The following is a 21,457-nucleotide window of genomic DNA, read 5'->3' on the forward strand; positions in this document are numbered from 1 at the left end:
AAATGGGGGTCTTTGATGTTAAATGCTGTGTCCCTGCGACCTCTCTCCTTGTAGAGGTTCTCAGTGGTGGGAAGATTTGCGGCTGTGATGCCATGAATTGCAGTCCAGTGTCAGGGTTGAACAGACCTCTGTTCTTGAAGTTCTTGGGTTGCACTAGTGTTTCCCGGTGGGGTACCGTGCTGGGTGTGCAAAGGTCAGTGCGAATACTGCACAGGTTTCAGAGTTCTACACGACTGTGCCCGAGAAGTGAAGGTCTAGGTGTTGTAAAGTTCACTGTCTTGGTAAATTAACTGCTGACTATTCTTGTACAGGCTCGTAATCAGGTAATGTTTGTACCATAGTTACACCCTCCTCTTCCTCAACATGTTGAATTGCATCAGGGTTTGACCCTGCAGGACTGTGTTTGGTTTCTACTTGTCCGCTTCCCTGATGTGCAGCACCGGGCAGTTGTGTAGCTGTACCTGGCAGTGTCCATGCAGTCCGGAGCTGGTTTGTAGGTCTTTGTTCTGCCAGTGTTGGTGGCTCATGTACTCAGAGGGATGAGTACGGTCTCTGTTGGGTTGTGTATAATGAGTATTCCTCATGCCGTTTTCTGTACAGAATATAAATGGTGCTGCCAATCTGTGGTCCCAAAGAGCAGAGATGGGTTGCCGGACCTGTGATACACCATTTTGTTTCTATTTTTTGAGAGCCTTCCAGGTTGTCCTAGACTACAAACAGAGTGATGGTTGTATTATTGTGAAATTTGTGGTCATTACAGGGATGCTTCCAGTCTTCCCTGACACCGGACAAATTCAGTTAAATGTTGTATTTAACATAACTCCAGTACAGTTTCATGGTTGTGCAGCCGTTTGCTCATACAACTATCCCCATTAAGAATGCTAACAACATTTGTAAAGGTCTGTACCTTTACGGTACAGTGCTAGATGTTGTCAATATATGCAACCTTCCAGTATGACAGCCGTTATAGGAAAGATCCGTATCCTTAGAGTATGGTGCAAACTGCTGTAAGAGTCAGTTACAGTACGATGCTGGTTGTTATAAAGGTCAGAACTACAGCACAAAAAAAAAAGGATTCTCTTGGTTTGTGTCAACAGGGTAATGTTTACTTAGTTGTGTCTCCTTGTATTGGAGTCTTTCTGGTCAGTGTCCTCACTGGCCAGTATTGTGCTCTGGCAGCTCAGTGTGCGTGGAATATAATGCCAGCATTTTGACAGAAGAGTGAACTTATTATACAAACTTGTCTTCTACACCCCAGTAGATGTGTTGTCTCCAGGAGATCACCAAGATTTTGATATAATTAGTGAACACGGTATAATTGTCGGATGGTACACCATTCAACCCAGCAAGTCTATACTATCTCCTGGTACAACATTCCCATTGCCCTGTTCTCCACGCTCTTCAAACAGCTCAGCAGTTTATTTCTCCCGAATGAACTGTCGAGTTCCACTTTGAACACCCGGACTGTTTGTTCCCACAACACATACAGGCAGAGTCCCAGGTCAGAAACGCATTCAGCATAGAACTAAGAATTTCATCACATGCCCCTTCGATTCCTTGCCCACTAGGCCTCAAATTATTGACCAATAAACAGTGAAAACACAGCACAGAGACAGTCCCCTCAGCTCAGTATATGTATGCTGACCATAATGAAAATTTTAACAATGTTTCCCTGCATACGTCGGTGACCCTCATGGTTTCAATCACCTTAATGCTCTGAGCTAAAATCACCTCGTCCTTGGTGTCAGCACGTCTCAGAATATCACCATATCCCCTTCCATATGTAGTAATCTTTAACTGTCTCTCTCGCTTTCTCGCGATTCCTCTCTCGCTCATGCTCCCTCCCTCGCCATCAATCCCCGACGTGACATTTTCTCTCTGTCGCTCGCTCAAAATAATTATGTTTTGGTTAATTTGAAACACAGTTAAAATTCTAGTATTGCTTTTCAATCTGTTGTAAAAGTCTGCCTCCTTCTAGCAGACTGACAATAGTTATAAAGATCTGTACCCTTACGGTATCATGAGAAATGTTCTCAAGCCCTGCGCCTTCCAGTATGACAGCGGCTGTAGCAAAGATGGACATTCTTACAGTACAGTGACAGCTGTGCTAAAGATCAGTTAAATGCTCCTGCAAGAAGATAGTTGACGGTGATAGAGATAAGGAGAACCCACAGCTAGACAAGGATGCGAATAAGTGCGGGAACGAAAAGACCGGTTTTGATGGGAGTTGGAGTGTTTGATACAAACGAATATATACTCCCGGGTCACGTAGCGTATACAATGCCGGGAAGCTGGTGTAACAAGTTCGCCTGAAACCTCCGTTTTAGGTGAAGTGAGGTGCAAAGCTCATTTCTGTGGAAAAGAGTAAACTTGCGAAGTTTGGTTCCGGCACCGTTCATTGGACTCTGAATTACTGTGAGTTGTTTTGTAGCGTTTTCAGATTTTAACGTGTTTTCTTTATAAGATTGCTTTTGAAAGAAAAGAATGATTGATAAAAAGCACTTTAGCTTGTAGCGGAGTGAAAAGATTGTGTAAAATGTATAATGAATTATAAGCATTTTGAATGTAATGCCGAAATTATTATCCGAAAAGAAACGTAACACTGGAGATCGAATGTTAGAAAAACCGCTTGCATTCAGAGAGAAATAGCAAACAGGGACTGGATTTGAATTAGGACATTAGTGCTGAACGTAGTGACGCAGTTCCGTATGATTATGACGATGAAAGTCAGCTGATTTCCAAACATCTGCAGCGAGCATACAAAGAGAGAACCCCGTACTGTTGTCACAGCTCTCACCCGCTTTCCCATTTGCGACTAGCGAGAAAGTAACATAGAGTACAGTACAGTCAAATCAGCGTGAGTTCATCAGTATGATGGCCTGGTGGATGAAGCTGTCCCGGAGCATGTTCGTGCTGGATTTAATGCTGCGGCACCTTTTCCCGGATAAGTGACAAGATTCTGTAATAGTTTGGAATTTATTCATTTCATTGTGATTGTAGATTCTCCGTGATAGGTATGTAACAATCATGCCAGCTCAGTAAACGTTTGTCCAGTTTCCTACTTTAATTGCAGGAAATAGGCATTTTGCAATCTCTGGATGATTGTTTCAATTTATGAGCAATCTACTCACCTTTAAAACTGTTTTATTCGAAAACTCCTCTGAATTGCAATTGGACGTTTTCGTTATCTACACAGATGGCCATTTATCTACAAATATTTCAGACCATTCTTCAGCTGTTTTCAATATTTTTTTGCAAGTGAAAAGCAGAAATTCAATTTGTGTGGACACTAGTGCACAGAATTAGCAGTGGGTTGGCGACTTTCCGACGGTTTAGAGACGGGCATCTGATTTCCATGACTGACGTGCCGGTGAAGGTCGATCGCTCCATGAAAACTATTTCCATAATTTGAGATGAAATAGCTGAAGGGTTTATTTGTAGTGAAATCATGACATTTAATGAAGAAGTTATAATTTAGTGGCTTATGGAAAAACAGACGAGCGTTGATATTCGACTGGCCAGTCGGTTTAAAAAAAAACAGCTTCTCATCTGTAAAATCGACCACAGTCGGTTCAGAAAGCAGAGCAAGGTGAAACTATGAAACTATGACAATATCGGCACCAACATAATTGACAAAAAAAAACACACACACACATCACGTAGAAATAATATGGAAGCTGAGTAACAAAACGATCAAATGCTTGAAGCCTCAGATGCAGAAACACCTTTCTGACGAATGTAGCATCTGTGCTCAGGAGAAGTCTAAACAGTACAGCAGAATAAAAACAAGATGACGACAAAGGTCATTGCCAGAGGCTCAGCAATCTCCTACCTACCCCGCAGTGTAGTCTCGGTTACATCTTGTCAAGTCCCGGTGACTTATCCAACATGCATGACCAATCTTCTGGAATTTTTTGAGGATTTATCTATGAAAATGGACAAGGGTGAGAGAGTGCATGTATACCTGGACTTGCAGAAAGCCTTTCATAGGGTCCCACATAGGAAATGAGTGGGTAAAATTAGAGTATAATGTATTGGGGGTAAGGTACTGACATGGATAGAAAATTGGTTGGCAGACAGGAAACAAAGACTAGGGATTAACGAGTCCCCTTCAGATTGGCAGGCAGTGTCTAGTCGGGTAACACAAGTCTTGGTGTTGAGACCGCATCTATTTACAATAGACATAAATGAATTAGATGAAGGGATTAAAAGTAACATTAGCAAATTTGCAGATGACACAAAGCTGGGTGGCACTGTGAAATGGGAGGAGGATGCTATCAGAATGCAGGGTGACCTGGACCGGTTGGGTGAGTGGGCATATACAGTTTAATATACATATTGCTATCTGAATGGTGTCAAGTTAGGAAAAGGGGAAGTACAACGAGATCTAGGTGTCCTTGTTCATCAGTCACTGAAAGTAAGCATGCAGGTACAGCAGGCAGTGACGAACGCTGATGGCATGTTGGCCTTCATATCAAGGGAAGTTGAGTATAGCAGCAAAGAGGTCCTTCAGCAGTTGTACAGGGCCCTGGTGAGACCACACCTGGACCACACCTCTCTCTCTATTCCTCGTCCCTTGCTCATCCCCACTGTTCCTCTCCCTCTCCCTCCCTCCATCGTTTTTCAAGTGAATTCAGGGCAAGTCAAGTAGCTTTTAATTGTCATTTCCACCATGATCTACTGGTAGAGTACGGAGCAAAAACGAAAGAACGATCTTCCAGGATCCCTGGCTCTACATGAAACAACACGAAACTATACTAGACAATGTGAGACAACTCAAGCCTACAGTAGACTAGGTAAAACAACACAAAAACTACCCTAGATTACACACCTACACAGGAATACATGAAATGCACAAAACAGTGCAAAGCAGTTCAATAACTAGTCAATAAACACATAAATAATAAACAGGCTATAGGTACTGTGAAGGACAAATTTCAATCTAATACTAAATGATGTAGATGGCAGTCTGGACTCCGGGCATTGAGGTTCTGATAACTTGGGCGAAGAAACTGTTGCACAGTCTGGTCGTTTGCGCCAGAATGTTTCGTTACCTTTTGCTAGATGGCAAGAGGGAGAAGAGTTTGTATGAGGGGTGCGTGGGGTCCTTCACAAATCTGTTCTCTTTGCGGGTGCAGCGTGTGGTGTAAATATCTGTAATGGCCAGACGAGAGACACCGATTACCTTTTTCAGCTGACCTCACTATTCGCTGCAGAGTCTTGCGATCCAAGATGGTGCAATTCCCGAAACAGACAGTGATACAGCTGCTCCGGATGCTCCCGATACAGCCTCTGTAGAATGCAGTGAGGACGGGAGGTGAGGGGTGGGTGAAGGACATTTCTGAGCCTTTGCACGCTTTCTTGGCTATGCAGCTGGTGTTGAGGGACCAGGTGAGATTCTCCGCCAGGTGAACACCAAGAGATTTGGTGCTCTGAACTATCTCTACCGAGGAGCAGTCGATTTTCAGCGGGGAGTGGTCGCTCCGTGCTCTGCTGAAGTCAACAGCCATCTCCTTTGTTTTGTTCACATTTAGAGACTGGTTGTTGGCTCTGCACCTATAATAAGAGGGGGGTGGGGTGGCGTTGAGACTGGACCCAAATGCAGGACGCAGACACGGAAGTACTAGGAACAGGGCGGGACAAAGCTTAAGAACGGGACAGGTTGCAGATCGTGGTGTTCGTGGCGATTCGGGGGTTCTTGCGACTTGGCCGGACGCTCGGGGTTCTTGCGACTTGGCCGGACGCTTGGGGTCCTCGCGGTATGGCCGGACGCCCGGGGCCCTCGCGGCTTGGCCGGACGCTCGGAGTCCTCGCGGCTTGGCCGGGCACTCGGGGTCCTCGCGGTTTGGCCGGGCACTCGGGGTCCTCGCGGTTTGGCCGGGCGCTCGGGGTCCTCGCGGCTTGGCTTGAGTCAGGGGTCTTGAGGCTTGGCTTGAGTCTGGGGGTCTTGCTTGGCTTGAGGCTGGGGTCTTGAGGCTTGGCTTGAGTCAGGGGTCTTGAGGCTTGGCTTGAGTCTGGGGTCTTGAGGCTTGGCTGGGGGTCGAGGCTTGGCTTGAGGCTGGGGGTCTTGAGGCTTGGCTTGAGACTGGGGTCTTGAGGCTTGGCTTGAGGCTGGGGCTCGAGGCTTGGCTTGAGTCTGGGGTCTTGAGGCTTGGCTTGAGGCTGGGGGTCGAGGCTTGGCTTGAGGCTGGGGGTCTTGAGGCTTGGCGAGACAGGGGTCTTGAGGCTTGGCTTGAGGCTGGGGGTCGAGGCTTGGCTTGAGGCTGGGGGTCTTGAGGCTTGGCTTGAGTCTGGGGTCTTGAGGCTTGGCTTGAGTTCTTGGAGCTGGCCACTGGGTGGGCCGCGGAACTCCTGTGCAGGACACGGGACTCAACCCGACAGAGGCAAAGATCCAGAAGGAACTGCACGAACCGTAGGCCTGCTTAACCAACGGAGGCGAGCGAAAGGAAGTAACATAATCTGCTAGAGGCATGGGTTATTTGAGCTGCCTCCTGAGCGGTCCGCGGAACACCTGGGCAGGACGCGGGGTTCAACCCGACAGAGGCAAGGAACAGGAAGAGACAGAACCAAACTCAGGGCAACGGCAACCTGCCTGGTTTACCCAACGGAGGCAAGGGACAGGAAGGGAGCTCGGTCTGGGTGTCTTCAAAACTCGAGGTGGCCGGTAACAATCGGCGGGCTCCGGAACAGCCAAATCCATTACTCACTGAAAGACCTCGCCTTCCGCTGGTGGGTTACTCTAAGCAGAGACAGACGGGATGACCCCCCCCCCCCCGAGCTACTTATTATCTCAGCCAACCAGATGATCTTCAGGTGCAAGTGCTTGAGTCCAGGCTGAGACAAGGGAAGGTCGGAGGACCTGGAGACCAGAGTTCACGGAACTGTGAACTTCGGAATGGACCATGGTCGCTGTGTCCATGAATGGGTGGGGAGCGTGGCTGGCTAGAGGATTGGGGGTCTTGAGGCTCGGCTGGAGGCTGGGGTCCTGGGGCTTGGCTTGAGCCTAGGTTGGCTTGTATTTGGGGTCTGGGGGCTTGACTTGGGTTCTTGGAGCTGGCCACTAGGCGGGCCGCGGAACTCCTCGGCAGGACGCCCGACTCAAACCGGCAGAGGCAAGGAACCAGAAGGATATGCACCAACCGCAGTGCAACGGCAAACGGCCTGCATACCCAACGGAGACAAGGGACAGGAGGGGATAGACACGGCTGGATTCTTGGGTTCGTGGAACAATACTCCTGGGCAGGTCGCAGGACAAAATCCAACAAAAGCAAGGAACCGGAAGGGACAGAAACAACCTCAGGGCAATGGCAACCTGCCTGGTTTACCCGACTGAGGCAAGGCACAGGAAGAGAGCTCGGTCTGGGTGTCCTCAAGACTCGAGGGGCTGGTAACCATCAGAGGACTACGGAGCACACAAATCCAATACTCACTGAAAACCGCCTTCCACTGGTGGATTACTCCAAATGGAGACAGACGGGATGACCCCAAAACTACACAATCACCGAGCCACTAATATTCCCAGCCAACCAGATTAGCATCAGCTGCAAATGCTTGAGTGCAAGCCGAAACAAGGGTTGTCTGGAGGAACCCGATTCCGGAGTCCGCGGACTGGACTGTGAACAGGAATGCGGAGTTCCGACCAAACCGTGACAGCACCAGGTCTTCCCTGGTCTTTGGCCCCCGTCTCTCACCAGCTTACCTGATATTCAATCTATCTCACTCTGCCCCCGCTTCTCTTTTTCGCTCCCCGTATGTCTCATGTCTCTTACCAGCTCAGCGTGTGACTCTCTGCCCCACCCGTTCTTTGTTCCCAATCTCTCTCTCTCTCTCTCTCTCCTCCCTCTCTCTCTCTCTCTTTCTCTCTCTCTCTCTCTCTCTCTCTCTCTCTCTCTCTCTCTCTCTCTCTCTCTCTCTCACTCTCTCTCTCTCTCTCTCTCTCTCTCTCTCTCTCTCTCTCTCCATCGTCTATCCCTCTTCTCCCCAACCTATCCAGGAATGAATGGACAGAAATTCACAGAAATTCAGTGTAGGTCAGTGAGGGGTTGGGAGAAAGTGAGAGCATGACAGAAAGCGGGGGAGGATAGTGAGGAAGACTAATCGTGAGCATTAGGGTGAGAGACAATGAAGAAGGAGAGTAGGGACGGCAGGGGAAAAGAAGGGGATGTGAGACTGAGAGGAGGGACTGTTGAGATTTGAGGGTTCCAGAGGAAGATGTAGACGAAGAAGTGACCACCGTGGTGAAACGCGGGAAACTGATGTTGTGGAAGCTGCATCCACAGACGGTCTGATGGGGGAGTTCCGTTCCCTCCGTCCTACTCACATAAACCTTCTGAGGAAATATCATCATCAACGGAAACAGGATTCAGCACGATGCCAGCATCATGTATTCTTGTAAGTAGTACACAACACTGAAGTGATATGAAAACTCACTACAGAAGAGGAGGGTGAACCAAAGCTTGAACATGACCTTTTATGAAGGACATCCCAACGATCTCATACTAATGGAGGGTGCAATGGTTCGACCGAAACCAGTTTATCATGCTTAGGATTTGGCTAGTGTAGTCCGGGAACTAGCCAGGCTATGGTGGGACGGTTCAGGAATAGTGGAAGGCTGTCAAAGAAATTTTAACGTTTCCCCGCAAAAGCATTTTCCAGTTAAACGCAAGGATAGTAACAGTGGGGAGAGCCAGCCTTACATAACGAAGGAAATACGAGAAGCAATCGAACAGCTTTACGCTCGTGTGTGTAAAGTCACCGAGCAGTGGAAACAGGAACAAAGGGAAAACGTCAAAACGCAACAATGAATCACAACGTGAGCAATTAAAAAAAAATGGAAGATAGTTTATGAACATATACTAGCACAAAATATAAATACGGATAGTAAATATTTATACTCAGCTAGAGCAGACGGAGGCGGCTAAAGTGAACGTAGGTCCCTTGTAGGAAAATAAGGGACAATTGATATTGGGTAATGAGGAAACTGGGCCAGCTGGATGTTTAGAGGCATCAGTTCTGGACGTGGACTCAAATGTTTCTGATTTCGAACCCAGCTGGGTCCCAGCCTGTGAAGCAGCAGTAAGAATCTGCGCGGAAGAAAGGCCTGGCAATCTATTTCCGCATCTGGTCACGAAAATTCCATTCACCCTATGGTCCCTGAGGTCACGAAGCGTCGGACGGGAATTACCGAACGAAAAGTAAACAAAATGAGGGAATGCCCGCGTCTTTGAAGGAATGCATTTTGTGTCGGCCTTCATTGTGGAAGACACGTCTAACATGCCAACGAGAGACGTTATGGATGCGATGGCAGGTGAGGACATCGATATACTAGTGGTCACTGAAGAGGTAGTGCTGAGAAAATTCGTGGGCCTGAAGATAGTTTTGGATGATGGTCTGGCCCTGATGGAATGCATCACAGCGTACTGAATGAAAAGGCAGAAGTTGTACTTGGGGCTTTCGTGATAATTTACCAAAATTCTCTGCACTGTGGGCAGACCCCGGCGCATTGCAAGATGGCGAATGTCACGCCACACTGCTCAAAAAGAATGTAGGCAAAAGACAAGTAACTCTTGACCAGTTAGTTTAACACCTGTAGTCGGAAAAATGCTTGAATCTATCATTAAGGAAGAAATAACGAGGCATCTGGAGTGAAATGGATTAATCAGACAGACGTAACATCTGCATAGCAAAAGCATGTCATGTGTGAAAAACTTTCTGGAGTTATCTGAGGGTATAACGAGCGTAGTGGATGGAGTTAAACACATCAGTGGTTTAATTGAATTTCCAGAAAGCATTAGATAAGGTGCCAAATAAAAGACTTAAATATAATATAAGGCTGCATAGAGTTGGGAAGAAGTACAGCACGGGTATTAGATTGGTTACCTAAGAAAAAGCAGAGACATGGGATATATGGGTGTTACTCGATCTGGCAATCAGTGGTGAGCTGGGTGCCGCAGGGTTCCGGAGCTGGGCCCTCAACTGTTTGCGATACACGTTAGCGATATGTCAGAGAGAACCGTGTGCAGTATATTTAAGCTTGCTGAAGATACTAAATTGATGCGAAAAGAGAAAATCGTGCAAACGATGCGGAGAGCCTTCAGAGGGATATAGATAGTTTAAACCAATTGCTGAGGCTCTGGCAATTGGAATACAATATTGGCAATTGCGAGGTTATTAACTTTGGGAAGAAACACCGAATAGTATATAATTGTTTAAGAGTGAAACATGCAGCCTGTTGATTTGCAGAGGGGCTTGGGAGTGCTTGCTCGTGAATCAGAGATGTTTGGTGTGCAGGTGCAGCAGGCTATCAGGAAGGCAAATGGAATGTTGGCCTTCTTTGCGAAGGATTGAATTGTACAGCAGCGATGCTATGCTGCAAATGGACGGGGTATTGCTGAGGCCTCATCTGGAGTACTGCATGCAGTTCTGGGCTTGTTACTTGAGGAATGATACACTGGATTTGGAAGCGGTTCACCAAGTCGATTCCGGAGACGAGAGGGTCAGACTATGAGGAGATAAGGATAATGGGGAAAAGACAGATAGGTGGAGATTAGTCCATAGCCTCATCAGCCATGATCTTATTTAATGGTGGAAACGGCTCGGCGGACCAAATGGCCTACTCCTGTTCCTATTTCTCATGTTTTTACGTTCATATCCGAGTAGACTATGTGTCGAGAAGGAAGTGCTCGGTTCTCAGTTAGAGACATGTACAGACCAGGTGCTTAGCAAACTAATATCAAAAATGCACAGCAGAAGAGAAAATATTCAAGACGATAAAATCGCACAATGCCAGAAATTTAAAAAAGCAGATATTATCCAATACAATACATAGTCATGCAACAGTTTAATTCAATCTGATGACTTGAATAGGCACAATCAGGCGGCAAGTATCATTCACAAATATCTTGATTTTAATGGAAACTGATGGAAGACGCTACACTTCAGTATAAGTACAACTCTGGTCCACCTTTAGAGTCCGAGTCCTGTGACTATATGACGGCCGATCCGTTATTAGAGACCGGACAGTACATTATACCCGTCCGGATATAATACTGCAGGACGAACAAGCAAGAACAGCCTAATTGATGCAGCCATTACCAACACAGACAAAACACCAGAAATAGGCGGACCTGAAAGACGAAATTGAAAGCTATGCTGCATGACCAGGGTACACATTGTCCAAAAAGTAATATCTGCAGCTTGTTTCATCCCAAAGTCACTACATGTAGCATTAAACAGTTAGGCCAACCCGGCAATATTTTCGCAAATCTCCAGCACAGCGCAATAATAAACGCCACCGGAACAGTGAGAACGTTCCATGCAATTGACAAATGAGAAATTCAGGGCCGTAAACAGTCCTTGCAGGTGAGAGGACACATTACCAGTGAGTCTGTAGGGGTGATCTACTTTGTCCGGTGCTTCTTGTGTGGCCTCCTGTATATCAGTGAGACACGACGTTGATTGGGAGAGAGCTTCGCAAAGCACCTACACACCGTCAGCCAGAACAAGCGGGATCTTCCTGTGGCCACCCACTTTAATTCCACTTCCCATTCCCATTCCGATGTTTCCAGCCATGGCCTCCTCCACTGACAGGTTAAAGAGACTCTTAGGTGGGTGAAAGAACACCTAATAAGGAGGACATGAACATCGATTTCTCAAACAACCAGTAATATCCCCCCGCCTCTCCATCATTTTCAAACCCCTTTTCCCTCTCTTACATTTTGCCCGATCATCGCCTCCCTCTGGTGCCCCTCTCTGTTTTCTTTCTTCCAAAGTCTCTTATTGCCTTAACCAATCAACTTCCCAGCTCTTCACCCCTTGCCCTCGTATTGCCTAACGTTTCTCTCTCCAATTCCCCTACCCCCACTTTTAAATCTACGCCTCATCATTTAAAAAAAATGTTCTCTGTCCCATCCTGCCGAAGTGCTTCGGCCTGAAAGGTCGACATTACTCTTTTCCAGAGATGATGCCTGGCCGACTGACTTCCTGCAGCATTCTGTGTGCGTTGCTCGGATTTCCAGCATCTGCAGATTTTCTCTTCTTTGGGAAATGAATGTGCTTCTCTAAGTCCACAACTCAAATCTTACCATTTTTAGCTGAGGAAAAAATATTAACGGGCATGCGATTGTACTGGAGTGAATGCAAGGACGGTTCAACATTCATTTGCTCTGAAACCGGAAAGTGTGAGGACATTCATTCCTTGGAGCAAAGTGGACATCTGGATTTTCAACAGAAACTTTGCACAGTTATGGTCAGAATATGCGTGTTCTGTAGCCCTAAGCTTTTCGCCTGAACAGATTTTTCCCTTGCAAAGGACAATTGCAAGTTCACGATCATGTACTATTCATTCATAAGCAAAAGACTAAAGAAAGGAATCAGTTGCCTTTTTGCCGATTTGGACTTAAACATCCTCAGATCTTGGCCCGCTCTATCATTCTGAAAAGAGATGTCGCGTTGTTGGCAGCGGTAGTATGGGGAAACGAAAATAACAAAAAATAGGATGAGTTTAATGATTGTTAGGAGGTGGAGGTCTGCTCCCCTGCTATGTCTCTCTCGGGATCTAAACCATGCTTATTCTCCTCGCTGCCATGCTCTTCGATGACAGTCAGATCGGTAAATTCATGATGTCAAGCACAGCGACGGCCAATAGGAAGAACTTAGGTATTTTGTTTATTCATTAGTCGAATAATTAACATGAACGGGTATTTCGCTGCACTGATGAACTGTTCTCTGAACCTGGACTGAGTTACCCCATAAATAAACGTGTTCGTGCAGCAACTTAATATCATCAACATGTATCCAGAATGTTGAAGAGCGATTTCAGAAACATTGTCATTATTTTGATCCAGACCGGCCATGAAGTAATAAAGGAATTCGGCAACATACACCGACCACAGGATGATGAAGCTTCCGGAGATGGTGAGAAGTAGGATTACAGACCTCCTCCTGCTCTCCAACTCCGGGTCCTTACCGCTATCCTGCTTTTTCTGACCCGTCAGACCCTTCCGGACGCGACTAGTCACTAAGATGTTTCTGACTGTCAGAGCATTGAACAGTAGTATCAAGACGAACGGGAGTAAAGGCCTCAAAACTGTAGAAAGCCTATCATACCCCATCCACCCGGGATCCGTATAGTACTCCGGCTTTCGAATACAATCCCATGGTATATTGTTAGTCATTTTCTAAGGATGAAATGTAAAGAATTCGGGTATATTTTTAAAAAAGAACAAAAGGTCCGTTGTTGTCAGAACCGCAGCCGCAGTTTTCCCCGTGCAATACTTTGCTTTCCGCGTCTGGCAACAGATGGAGACAAACCGATCAAACGTAAACGTGACAGTGAACCAGACAGCAGAGTCCGTGGCTGCAAATCCCAGGACAGCAATCGTACTACATACGGGGGTGACGTCCAGGAAATTACCGGGGAACTAGTAATAACTGATCCGCCACATTGTGACGTCAAAGGTGATGGTAAGAAGATCAGCCGTTGCCATGGCCATCAGATAGAGCGTAGTGCATGTGGAGAGGCCGCACTTTCTCCGGGACAGGATCACAATCGTCAGTAAATTCACTGGGGGAACAGCAAAAGAAACGAGTGAATTACTGTCTTGAGACTCCGTTGTTTCTCAGGACAGAGATAAGCTCAGAATTTTCAAAATACGGACTTTGCATGCTGGGTGAAAGGGTACTGTACTCGCCACTCGCAGAGGGGCACGTTCGGAAAGAAGGCTTGTCAAATGATTGCGGGTGGCTCTTTAGAAAAGTCAATATGAACCAATAAGTGTTCCGCCGATGTGTAAAGCCGGGATACCCTTGCACGTTTCTCCGTGACGGTTATTGCCGGGACACCATCACCTCTGCTTTGGCAATCTCCTCATACAGTGAAGCACCGCTCCTCCGCCAAGGCCCACTTCAAAGGCAAATTTATTTCCCCAGTCCGCATGTCTTGGCTTAATCCTCGACTCCCGTTTGTCATCCGCCCATAGGGTCTGCGATGTTCGCTTCTTTAAAATTCTACAATTATTCCTGCCGGGACTCTTTCACGCTCTGTCAACGTATCCGATCAAGAAGGCCAAATTTTCGCCTCCCGGGTTCCCTTCAAACTTACAGTAATTTCTTAAAACACGGCACAATACCTTTAAATTTGAACTTAAATAATTTCGTGTTATAGATACAGAATAACACCAGGTAAACCTTCAAGGTACCGAGCGCGCTGAATTATCGTAGTTACGTCGACGGCAAGTTTCCATTGATAAATCAGAAATGGCCGCCAAGTGCCAACAAAAACTGAATTCACCTCCCAGATCTCCACTCTACATGTATTTCAACTGCCGGTTCATTTTGAGACCAGACAACGGAACAATCTACAGGATAACTTCTGAACGAATACAGAGTTTTGTCACAAAGTCTGCACAGCTCTCACTGATATAACTACATCACAACACTGTCGGTAACTGAATGAGTCCAAAGACCGCGCACATAGAACAGCTCCTGTTAGTTCGCCTGTGTTCTTACCAGGTACACCGATAACGGCAATGATCATGTACCATATCTTTCTCACACGGTAAAATGTTTCAAGCATGCTATCTGAGATTCAGCTTGTCTTCCAGCTGCCAGCGATTTCGCTGAAGAAATTCTGAGCTGATGAATCTCCACGGTCATTCATTTATACTCCCTCCAGGATGCTGAATATTCAGTACTACATAAGGCTGACGTGTCTTCCAACAGCTGGGGTAAAAATAAACATGATGTCATTCAAGTAAAATCCCAATTGTATTGAGGGATGAATAGTGTTATGATCCCAGCCCCCTCCTTTGTGAGAATCGCAAGAGCACCCGTTGAGGGGCGGAGGGGGAGGCGGGGGGGTCAGTAGACCCAGGAAGTGAGAGAGAGAGAAACGTGAAAAATTGCACGTATCACCAGGGATACAGAATAAAGACAACAGCGACTATTGTCTCATGGAGACCCCGTGAAAAGCCCTCGGGCAAGGTGGGCTGCTTGAGAGAGAGAGATTGCATCATCCCAACCTGATTGACACCTGCGACCCCGTGAGGAAGTATAAAGGAGAGTCTCAGGGGGACAGCCCCTCAGACGCACCAAGAAGACATGAGAGCGTCCCGCAGAGGCGGGAAGCCATTCTGAAGGAAGCCACGTGCGTTAGAATCCGGGATTGGAATCTGTGGCTGGAATCACAGAAAACCGCTTTAACTAACATCGGGGAGAGGGAATCAACGCTCCCCCCACCCCCCCCCCCCGATTTCACGGAAGATTCATCGAGACTCGGCAAGTTCTTTCTCTTCTCCCCCCAATCTCTCTCTCTCGGTCCCCCCACGTGAAACCCAGCGATTTTCAAAAGGGCTGAGGCCTGCAGACTTTCAGAGTGTCTTTTTATATTTCCAACGGACAATCTATAACCCCTAGACATCAGCAGAGCTCACTTCTGAATGATGATTATCACTATACCCGCGCTTTAGATTGAATGTTGACGATGTGCACTATCTGAATGTATGGATTAACCCTACTTTTGTGTCCCTTTATAAATAAAAACGTTTGAAAATAGTGACACCAGACTTCAACAGACCTCTCTATCTTTGCTGGTAAGTTGTCCAGTTACGGGATTCGTAACAATAGTGTGACACGAAATTGCAAAATCTTAATGACAAAGTAATGACGATTGGAGAAGTCAGTGAATGTTGTTGCGAAACACTCTCAGGCTCATCTCACGGTTTCATGTTTGTTATTGTTGAACTTCTTTGATCCTAGCTCCCATAGACTTTGTCATCAAAGCCAAAGCTATACTGTCATTGGGCTGCTTGTTCTACTCTGGAAATTGTCTTGGTTGCAGAAATTCATGTTGTTTGTACGTTCTTGTAATGTAGTACAGAGCTTTAAAGTAATGTCGCAAGCAGGCATACGAAGATATGAAAAATACGCAAACCAAATTGACGCTTTGTTCAGCCACGCAGCCCCAACTGCTAAAAGCGTAATTTCCCTGTGGACAAGCCATTTCAACATTTATTCCCGTTCTCGTCGGACTTGTCAATCAGCGGCCGCCTTTTATATTCCGCCAGGTAACCTCCAATCTTGTGGCATGAGCATAGATATCTCTATCTTCAAGTACTTTTCCATTCACCTGCCCCTCTTCGGTAACTCCCCACTCTGAACTCTCAATCGTCTGCCCATGACCTCAGGCTGGAGCACCTCCTCTTTCCCTTTCCCACAGATCTACTCAAATTTCCTATCAGATTCCTTCCTCTCCAGAACTTTGCATTTTCTCTTATTTCGTCCCACCTGCCGTCACCTACCATCTTTCAGCTTTTCCTTCTTCCCCTCCGCCAACCTTCTTATTCGGTCATCTTCCCTCTCCCTTTGGAGCCCCCTTGAAGGGTCGTGGCTGAAACGACGACTGTTTATAACTTTCCATATATATTGCCTACCTCATATTGGCATACACACAGTTCGTCTTAGAGTCTGAATAAAGCTCCATGGTCTCATTTACCTTTCCATGTTGAAAGTTGACACACCAACACCCTTGACCCTGTTCTGAGGGCGAGTTTTTGTTGATTCAATTACGGTATGTGAGCTTCACCGTCTAAATCGGTATTTATTACCCATCCCTAGTTGCCCTTGTGAAGGTGGCGATTAGCTGCCTTCCTGAACAGCTGCAATCTCTAGGGTGTAGGGACACCCGCACTGTGTTATTAAGGAGAGAGTTCCATGATTTTGACCTAGTGACAATGAATGAACGGCGATATGTTTCTGTGTAACAATGGTGAGTGACTTGGTCGGGGATTTCCAAATGGTGGTGTCCCCAGATTTCTACTGTTCTCAACCTTCTAGATGTTAGGGTTTGGGGATCTGGAAGGTGCTGCTTAGGAACTTCCATATGTTCTTGCAGTGAACTGGGTCTGTCACGGGGTGGGGGGGGGAGGGGTTTGGGGCGGTTGGCAACGGACCCAAATGCAAGCTGCAGACACTGAAGTAGTCTTAGAAGAGTATGCTTATTAAGAATACTAAGGAAGCCACGGAGCGAGGACAAAATATCAACCTGGACGTGAACGTAAAACAAACCGGAAACCCCGGACTAGGACTTCAGACTTGGACTTGACTGGGAACTCAGGTCGAGGTGCCTTGGTCTTGACTTGGCTGTCGACTTAGAACTCGGAATTGACCTGACCCGGAACTTGGGCTTGTCTTGACCGGGATCTCGGACTGGACTTAACCGTGAACTCGTACTTGGCTTGACCTGCAACTCGGAATTGACTTAAGCAGGATCTCGGGCCTGACTTGACCAGAAACTCGGATTTAAGCTCACACTTAGACTTGACTCGACTTTGACACTTCTTGGAGACGGACCCGGGTCTCCTCTTGGACACAGGACATAGAGCCGGGATTCCTCTTGGACACAGGACATAGAGCAATATATGTGGCAGCCACCAAAAGGGGAAGACGAAACAACAGAGTAAAACCTACTTTGACTCAGAGGTCAGACTGGCTTCTGAATTGTTCAGGACAAAGAGTGATGATTATAATACAGAAACCTTCATTATTGAATCGAAGCTTTTGCAGGGCTGTTTGAAATTATAGGCTAACTGAGTCCATCAGTGTACAAACTACGGACGTCCACAGATACAATGTGGGTGGTACTGCATTAACCATCTGAAATTTGTGTAGGAGAAACAGAAAGGTTATCACCAGCGGTACCGTATGTACATGACGGCCCTGACTTGGATGACTTCAGAATGGAACAACTACTCCAAGAAGATTAGGGACAGGTTCTAACAATGGGGTGATTGTCAGTTCCCTCATCCTGAAAAAAGAACAGTTTTGTTAAAAAATAGAAAAGAAAGGAAAATAGCCGAGTTATTGTTCTCCACTTTTCCGAAACAAAATTGGGTGAAGAAAAATGGATGCCTTGAGTTCAAAGACAACTGAGAGTCCGGATTAGACGGTCTGGAAAAAAATAGAAAATATGGACTTAAAATAGCTTAAGATTTTCATTGGAAATAAAAGCAGATATTCCCCCTTGTGTTTCAGATTTCATTCAACATGAAGAAAATATTGTATTTCTTTGCGATAACAATGACTGAGAAAGGGAAAGTTTGATATAGGCCAGTACGGCGGACCAATGTGTCAACAGAGATATCAGTGCTTGGAAAACACTGAGTGAACAACAAAATAATAACGTCTTCTCAATGGACACGGAGACGTTGAGGACTGAAATTTATATTATGCACAGTAATGAAGAAGAACTTCCAGATCCAATGCACTGATACGGATGAATATCTGTGTCAATATGTTGTTTCTCAGTCCCTCAATCCCAGGCATGTGCTGTGTAGGAGGAAGGGGAGATAATCCATCACTGGACGGAACACACTCAACCTGTTTACGCACACGCTGGTAAGGCAAATTAAATATTCAGCTACCCAGGCTTTTGGAGTAAGTTTTGGAATTGGGGGGGCAAACTTACAAATATATCTGTGGATAAGGATAATAACACATGCTGCTATAATACCAGTTTAATGCACCCTCATAATTGATTGATCAGTGTATATCAACCGCCAAGATGAAAGACAGAACAAATGGAAAAAAAAAAGTCGAGGATAATTCTTTCATGAAATAGCAGAGAATGCAGTCAGTATAAATTCGGCAATCTTAGTTAGTGAACGTTAGTATTTTATATAGAATGTTCAATGTTCAATGGGGTTCCATAGGGGTCCTCTGGGCAGCCAAATGAATGTGGTGGTATAATGATTCCAAGATGAATATATTTCTATGAAGAGGAGGCAGATGTTGGCCCGACGAAACTACAGTCTCATTAAGGAGAGGGGATGCCAACAGATTGTCTTTGTTTTTCACCGATTTGGTGGTCTCTGTACTGGCTCTTGCTCTGGGACAATGGAAATAGAAGGTTCTCGTATGAACAGCTACTTACGAAGTAAACTGCCAGACCTACAAAAGAAGCAACCTGTAATCTCCTTGGACTCTGACTGGTGTCGTCTTTTAACTGGCCTGGACCAGTCAGAGTTAAAACAAACACAAGTAAGCAAGGCAGGGGTAGGCAGAGCCATGATATTATGTTGGTGGTATTCCTGTACAATGACTAGTGAGAAGGTGGCACAGATAGCTCAGGTGACGGAGAGCCAATGGGATGGGGATCCAATAGTTCAAATGGTGAGTGACACTGTAAGTGTCTGGAGCTCGCAATACGCCGGGACGATAGCGCTTCGGCAAGGAGAGACCAACCATCGCAGATAAGGAGGAGCCCACGGACACGTGGAGATCGGGAGCGCGAGGAATGTAAGGCCAGCGTAGAGTGCTGTGCCCTGTAGGGAAAACTGCTGGGGATTCTGTCCAATCCCTCTGTAACTCCATTGGTCACGATTTCCAACATCGAAAACGGCCCATTTATCCCGTCTCTCTGCCTTTAACCTGCTGATTATTTTTGAGTCCACAAAAGCACATTAATCGTAATCCCAAGTGCTTATCAGAAAAAAAAATAATTCTTCCATTCCACCCACACCACGTTCTTCAGTTCCAAATTTTCCATCTGATTATCCTTTTCTGAAGCCATGATGACTCTGCCAACGCTAGTGCTACTGTACATCCAGCCCCGTGGTGGTGGGGGGGGGGGTAAGGGGTCTGGGTCTGTGTGTCCCTGGCGGTAGGACACTGATTACAGAATACAATGGGAAGATTGACTGTCTGTAGTTCTCTTTAACAGTTGTATTGGAAACGTGTATCTGAATCTTCGGCTTATTGTGGGTCTGAATATCTCTGCTGTCTGAGACTGTGTAACTGATGAGCTGCCGGTCTCTCGGTGCTCTGTAACACACCATATGTGTGAGAGAGGTGCGGCTGCTCCGTACCTCGTTGCTGGACTGGAGGTAATATAGGATTTGAATGGGAGAATGAAACTGACTCAGTGAAGGAGAGCTAAAAGTCAGTTAGCTTTGCGAAGCGGCCGGTGAAGAGTGTGCCAGTATCTCTCTCTCTCTCTCTCTCTCTCTCTCTCTCTCTCTCTCTCTCTCTCTCTCTCTCTCTCTCTCTCTCTTTCCCTTTCTTCCTCCGTCCAATAAGTCGTCGATCTATCATCGGATCATCGGTACGAGTAACACAACAGTTACAGAATATGTTCTGCACATACTCAGATTGGGGACGAAAATGAGAAGACACTGAATGGGGATATTGGAAAGAGACTGTAATGGGCTGATTGATTATTATGACAGAGAAATTGTTTCTTCCGGCCATCCAGATCATCCCGCTGTGATCTTGAGCCACGTCCCATTTAACTGCACCCTCTGTCCGTCTCTCATTCCCGTATCTACACAACCTTCACTGAAATAATACCTTTGAATGTGCAACTGCCACTTACGCTCACAACTCTTTCCACACACGCTCGGCACCCTCAGTGAATAGCATTTACCACATATCCCTCTTGCATATTTCACCTTTCACCCCAGACCTATGGATTCCAGTTGTAAATTCATTCAGAGGATGGGGAAAATCTCCGGGCATTCACCCTGCCTCTAACGCTCACAATTTTATATACTTCTGTAAGAACTCCATTCATTTTCCTTCTCTAAGTGGAATAAACTCTTAACCTATTCAACCGATCCCTCTAACTCTTATCCTCAGTCTCCGAACTCTTCCTTTCAAGTTATCGCTGCAAACTTTGAAGATTATTCACGTTTCAAATCTGTAGGTAATGGATCGGAACAAACCTGAATATTCTAGCTACAAACTCGCCAACGTGTTGTACAGCTGCAACATAACGTCTCAACGCCTGTGCTCAGTGATCTGATTGTGAAGGCCACTGTGGTTAGAGATCAATTACAGCCTAGTGAGCTGCCCGTGACGCCGCTTTCCTGGAATTATCGCTCTGTAGCCCCGAGTCTCTTTTGAAATACCGCACACTAAATTCCACCTATTCAATATGTGTTTCTTAACCTGTTGTATCTTTCCTCAGAGACCTCCCCATACTTGTCTGTATTAAATTCCATCTGCCATTTTTCAACCCATTTTTCAGCCAGTCAACATCAAGCTACAAGCTCAGATAAAGTTCCTGCGTGTAAAAACGCTCCCAATCTGTTCATCTTTAATGCTACTAATTGTGTTTTCTATATCCTTATCAAAATCATTAAAATACATGATAACTAACAAAGGACCCATCATGGATCCTGTAGTACCCCAGTCACAGTCAATCAAACATCCACTCTCTGCTAATCCAGAAACGAACGTTCATCAATTTGTCCACAAACCGCAGTTAAAGTCGTGTGGGCGCGTAACCTTTTATCATCAAATGTCCATGGAATATTGTTGTCGATGCTTAGAAGAACGTATATGTGGCGTGTTTTATTTTGATACATGTCATCAGTTGTTATTTGTGCCTTTCGAAATGACCAGAACAAGCGAAGGAAATAAATGATGCTATCTCCCCGTTCAATAAGGTGTACTCCATTTC

This window comes from Hypanus sabinus, chromosome 32 (assembly GCF_030144855.1).
Source record: "Hypanus sabinus isolate sHypSab1 chromosome 32, sHypSab1.hap1, whole genome shotgun sequence".
NCBI lineage: Eukaryota > Metazoa > Chordata > Chondrichthyes > Myliobatiformes > Dasyatidae > Hypanus > Hypanus sabinus.